Here is a 5798-nt window from a genome sequence, read left to right on the forward strand (position 1 = left end):
GTTCAAAATTTTATAAAAATTTACAAATTTGTTGTAAAGACCATACACCAAATTTCATCCGTTTGACGATAACAATATTTTTTCTTTGAATATTTCGCTACGAAAAAAGGAAAATGGATATCGTGCTTTATCTTTTTAACACTTTACTTTTCTTATGAGTGTGTGTTTTCAGTTGTACTGGAACAGACAAGCAAACAATTTATGGGTGGATTTCTTCCAAAAACTGATGAAGCTGCATATTTGGTGATCTTCATCTGAATATGCATTCAAAAGATGTATTTTGAGGGCTCATGTTTCATATGCGAAGACACTATAAATAAATTATCGTTGCTTTTCTTGATTACACAATAATTTATTCGATAATGAAGATTATGTCCTGGGTGAAATGACTTGAAAACACATGTTATCTTTTATGGGGTTTATTGGTAACATCAAAAACAAAAGGCACATGAATACGCCTTAGTGTAGTAGGCCTAGCGAACTACACATAAAAATTTATCGGGAGAAAGAGAGCCGAGATCACACTCCCCCTAGTACAGGAGTCAAGTTTGCTTCGCCGGATAAAAGGGACTTTAAATATATGAATTTATCAACAGACACATCAAAATATCGAAGTTGATTTTTTTTTTCTTTTACATTTTTAGTATTTTCTCTATGCATGCTTTGCATAAAGAAAAGGAAAAAATCTGGATGTTTTATTCAAAAGCGAGGTAAATTTAGTATATTTTTCAGGCTCGCTTGAAAAATCGCTAATAACAACAACCTAGTCCAATCAGAGCATTGGATTATTTATGTCAGCTAAATTGCAATATTAAAAAAAAATAATAATATGAATGGTAAATGCTTTAATTTTCACTTTCCTTCCCTTTTTCCAATTGCGTAAGTTCTTTTCCCTTTCTTTAATTGCGAATATCAGCGACAACTTTAAAAATGTATATTTATTTTATTTTATGACAGTTAAAAAAATTCTTTCAGCAGATGTACTATGGTAGTGGTTGCTTTATTATTTAAGCAAATAATTAATGACAAAAAAACTGCCTTTGTGCGCTATACAAAAAAGAATTCCTCTGTTTTGAAATGTTTCTAATCAGACATATTTGTTTTGTAAATATAAGTGTTGAAAATGACACATAAATTGTTTGTTATCTTCTATATAGGATGATGCATTCTTCTGTGAAGAATGTTTTAGAATTGCATTAATAATACATTTCTCCTTTCACAGAATAATTTTCCTACTTCCAAACTAGTAAATTTCTTTTAGTTTCAAGTGGCAGATGAGGTTCTTCCTCATATACTATTCATCAGTTCCATTGTTCTCAACAAGTTAGGTCACATGTCAGTTATTTTTCTTGTTTGTCTGCCTTCAGTGCAATTTTACACCTCACTTTACCTTAGGAATTCCCTTCTTTTCTTTTGCGAATATTTTGAGTGAAAGTATTTATTAGATGGCTAGAATTTTGTTTCGAAACGCCCGTTTGCTTGAAGGACGTGCAAATTGATTAAAAATAAGTAAAAAGAAAAAAGAAAAAGAAAAGTGTGGTCATTAAAACGTAATCAATTAAAACCAAAGTTCATTTTTTAATTAACTATATATAAAAATTCTGTTTTACTTTAAATGTAATGTAATGAATTCATGACAAATTATGAAGCAACGTTATGTGCTCACAATAACGTGCACAATATATATATATAGGGAAATCTCACTTCAAGTGCACCTCGCATAACTAGCAAAACAAAATGCAAAACAGTGACTCGCTTAACGAGCGATGTTTCGTAGAACAAGTGACGGGAGGTAATGTGACACCACATGCAAAATTGGTCTACATCAGTTTGGCTTTAGACAAATGCATCAAGGGCTTCTATTTGAAGAGAACGATTACATCGACATGGAAGAAGCTGAATAGAGTCGTCGAAAGCGACTCCATGGGGTTTGAGCAAGTACTTGTAAACTTAATCCAGGAAACTGTGTCTCTGACAAAGATTATAAGACTAGAGATAGATAGCAAAGACGTCGATGAACTGGTAGAAAAACATAACGAAAGTTCTAGATGAGATTTGGTCAGGAGAGAAAAAAACAGTAACTGCAATAGACAAACAACATTCCAGTGAAATGAGAGAAATATTGAAAGAATGGAAAATTATTGTAAGTTGAAAAGCGCCATCCTAATAAGGTAACAATATCCAAGCACGCTACAAATTCATCCCAAAAAATAAATAATTGTCAAATTTGGTAACTCTAGATCCAAAGATCTTCCTTGTACAAAATTTTGAATGATTTTCGGATCAACACGCATGTCAGAATTTATAGATAATATCCAGTATATCTTATTAATAATATTATCTTATCAATTACATATTCAAAAAATATTTGATGAAGCTGAAAGTGATGAGTTGAAAATACTGCATTATAAGCTGATGTCCATGAAAAATTTTTATTACATTGCAACCCTATCGAACGACTAAATGCCTTGATTCGAGGCCCACAGCGTTATGTTTGGCTTATCCACCAGCCCTGTATACGAGAATAAATCGCCTTTACGATTGAATTTATTGATATAAGTTAGATTTCATTATATCGCCCGTTTAAGCACCTTTAATATACAGTATTTAGAATTGGTAAGATTTTAAAAATATTGAACTTTTAGACGAAATTTTGACTTCATATGACTTTAGTATAACTTTCGGAACAGTTAACAATGCTGCATCAAAACAATATGTCAGTATATCAAGTAAAATTATGAAAATTTTTTCACTTAAAAAAATGTATTAGAACAAAAACATTTTGTCAGAAACTTCTTTGAATACATGTTTCACACTGAAAATTCAAATTTTCTATTTAACGCATTTATAGAATCAAATGCAGACAATTGAGTATATCCATACATATATTTGAAATTGGAATAGACCATAATGTACAACGAGCATTTCAGTGATTGCGAGGGTTTTTCAACCTTTAGAATTACTCCTGTAGTAATTGAAGGACTAAAAAATGACCTTGAAGTTAAGCCACCAGTGAGGTTTGAACTCACGACCCCTGGTTTACGAGACCAGTGCTCTAACCACTGAGCTATGGTGGCGACGACATGCCGTAGTCATTATGAAATGGCATGCTGTAATAATGTTGACATATTTACATGGTTAGATCGTTCTGTTCAATGGTGTAGAAAATACAAAAAAACTATAGGGATGTATAATTTCTTTTTTCGTGGCTCAACTGGAAAATGCACCCAATAGTTCTACAAATAATTTTAAATGTTAAGTTTTTATTTATTTATTTTGTTATATCAGTGGCAGAGTTAGGTATTTTTCAGTTCTAAATAATGCACATTATGATGCTCCACTTTTAATATTTACCACCATTATCTTGCCTATTCAACATAAGTTTGTTGCTAGCATAGGCTCTTATGCCAATAAAACCCAATCAACTAGCCATCCTCTTTTAATAGCTTTGGTCAGGAACTATATGATCAATTTAATTTCACAGTCAGCAAAAGTTTTAACTTAATAGCATATTAATAACTTGTTTTAGGTTAATTTTGTTAATAATATCATTTTATGCAGAGTGCCTGCTCCCTATTCACTGTAATGAAAAGGCAGCTGACTAATTAGTAAATCGCCATTGCGTTGTGTATAGCCTCTCTAATACTCGAGATGAATAATATGAATCATTATTAGTTAATTATTTCTTTTTATTCTATTTGAAAATAAGGAAGCATAGTAAGTCTATGCAGAATATTTCAGAATTATTCAGACTACGTTAAATTAAGATAGACGCAGCCAGATAAATACAATTCCTCATACACTGCATGGTCATAATTTTAGCAGTGAAATGCTAGAGGTGACAATCGTGTTTCCTGGAAAAATAGTATAAAATCTTCGAATGATAGAAAATAAAAGAGAGTGAGAGAGAATTTAGTAATAGAATTTTAAGGAAAAAAATAAGATTACTGTAATAGGATGGCCGAAAGCATCTACGGAATTTCTCACAAATAACTTAATCAGCATACATTGAGATATCACCAAGATATTTCGTGTGATAGTAGCAGCTAGAGAATCGATAGCGAAAAAAAATCTTGATCAGATTCGAAAGGATTGTTGTTGTGGAAGAGGGTCTTTATGTGACTTCTCTGGCAAAATTCCAGGTAGAAGACATTAGATGACCGTAATGATTACTCGTAGAGATCACTGAGATTTGAGGAAAAAATCTTCTAATGCTCCGCTATATGAATAAATATAATTCATTATCTTATGATTTTTTTGTTTATCTAAATGTTCACTATCACCCCCTTTTTGTTCCTCATACTTCGAAACACTTTGTGTATGGAATATGTTTATACGAACGCTCTATATAAAGTCTATGCAATCAGTTTCCCTATATTTAATTACAGTTGTCACAGGAACATGAAGAAACTTTTTCATGTTTTCTCACATTTATTCAATTCTACCAAACGCATTTTCATTTCTTTTGTTTCATGGTTGTGGAAATGGAATTTTATCATAGCAATGCCCTAAAGTTCTGAAAATTTTATATAATTGTGCATTTCTTAAGAGTAATATAATATTCTAATATTTTCACAACTGTTAAAGTTTTATGAATAGGTTTTAACAGTCATTTTTTTTCAAAAATATTATCTTATTTTTTTATTAGATTACTTAATTTTTCTACATTAGATTATTTTTTTAATATTATCTTCTTTTTCTCTGCATTAGATTATCTTCTTTTTAATGCATCAGGAAAAACTTATTTTTTTTTAAATATTTTTCTTATTCCTTCTGTTACAAATGAGAAAAGAATGCTTTACTTTCATCCGATGCAAAATGCACCTATTAATCTCAACAAAAAAATGATGTCGATTTTTCATTATATAATTATAGGTCGAACTCTGAACAAACAGAACGTTAAACTATGTTATATCCATACATAATGTTAACGCTATTCACTATGAATCAATAAAAAGCATTTTTAAAATATCCTAATGAAGAGGTGGCACATCAATCTTGAAGCAGAGAACAGCATTCGCAAAAAGATGATTCATTTTTGCAGCGAGTTGACATGTCTTGGGCTAGACTGTTTGCACAGCTGGTCGCTTGTTAACCTAATTATGCAGTGAAAACCTCTTGCATTACGTGGAAGTTTTGCTTTTTGAAGCTTTTGTTTCGCAACTATTTAAGTTTTTTTTTTTATTGTTTTTTAGTTCCGTTTTAGAGCATGCTTTGTTGAGTTATATAATATTTCGCGGAAAGAAAATAAGTGGGCAGGAACAAGCAAAATAAGTGGATGGATCAACAAAAATGTGACAAAAATTTATAAATAACTATCTATTCTGATATTTCGTATTCTTGTTGCATTTAGTTACAGCTGTGTCAAAATTCGATAACAGTACATTGAAAACTGTTACTGTTACTGTTTTCTAAAATAATAAAATTATAATGAGGCTTTTTAAAACCTCTTAATTAAAATTACTATAACTGAACAGATTTTTTTTCATTCCAATTTCAGTATTTTATAAATAAGTAAAATTTATAGAAACAGTGAACAGTGAAAAGAAAGTTTAGTGAAGATTGCAAAACAATTAATAAAATATTAATTTTTTATAAATTAAAAATTATTTTTTACAGAAAAAGGATAATTTTATCATTAGTATTGTCACTGCTACTAACAGAATATATCATACATATATATATTATATGTATTTGATATTAAATTGCTACACCCTGTGTTTAATTATAATTTATTTCAATCTTTTAAAATTATTTATAAATTTGGGAACATTTTTTGGTAAAATCTATGATTTTCA

The 5798-nt window shown here is 30.1% G+C and overlaps 1 non-coding gene across 1 annotated transcript; it reads right to left on the minus strand.

The window, feature by feature from the left end:
- Nucleotides 1–3004: 3004 nt before the first annotated feature.
- Nucleotides 3005–3077, minus strand: Trnat-cgu (transfer RNA threonine (anticodon CGU)). The gene has a single exon. It is a non-coding gene; the product is annotated as a tRNA-Thr (tRNA).
- Between the last annotated feature and the right edge of the window lie 2721 nt (nucleotides 3078–5798).

This window comes from Argiope bruennichi, chromosome 9 (genome assembly GCF_947563725.1).
Source record: "Argiope bruennichi chromosome 9, qqArgBrue1.1, whole genome shotgun sequence".
In the NCBI taxonomy this organism is placed as follows: Eukaryota; Metazoa; Arthropoda; class Arachnida; order Araneae; family Araneidae; genus Argiope; species Argiope bruennichi.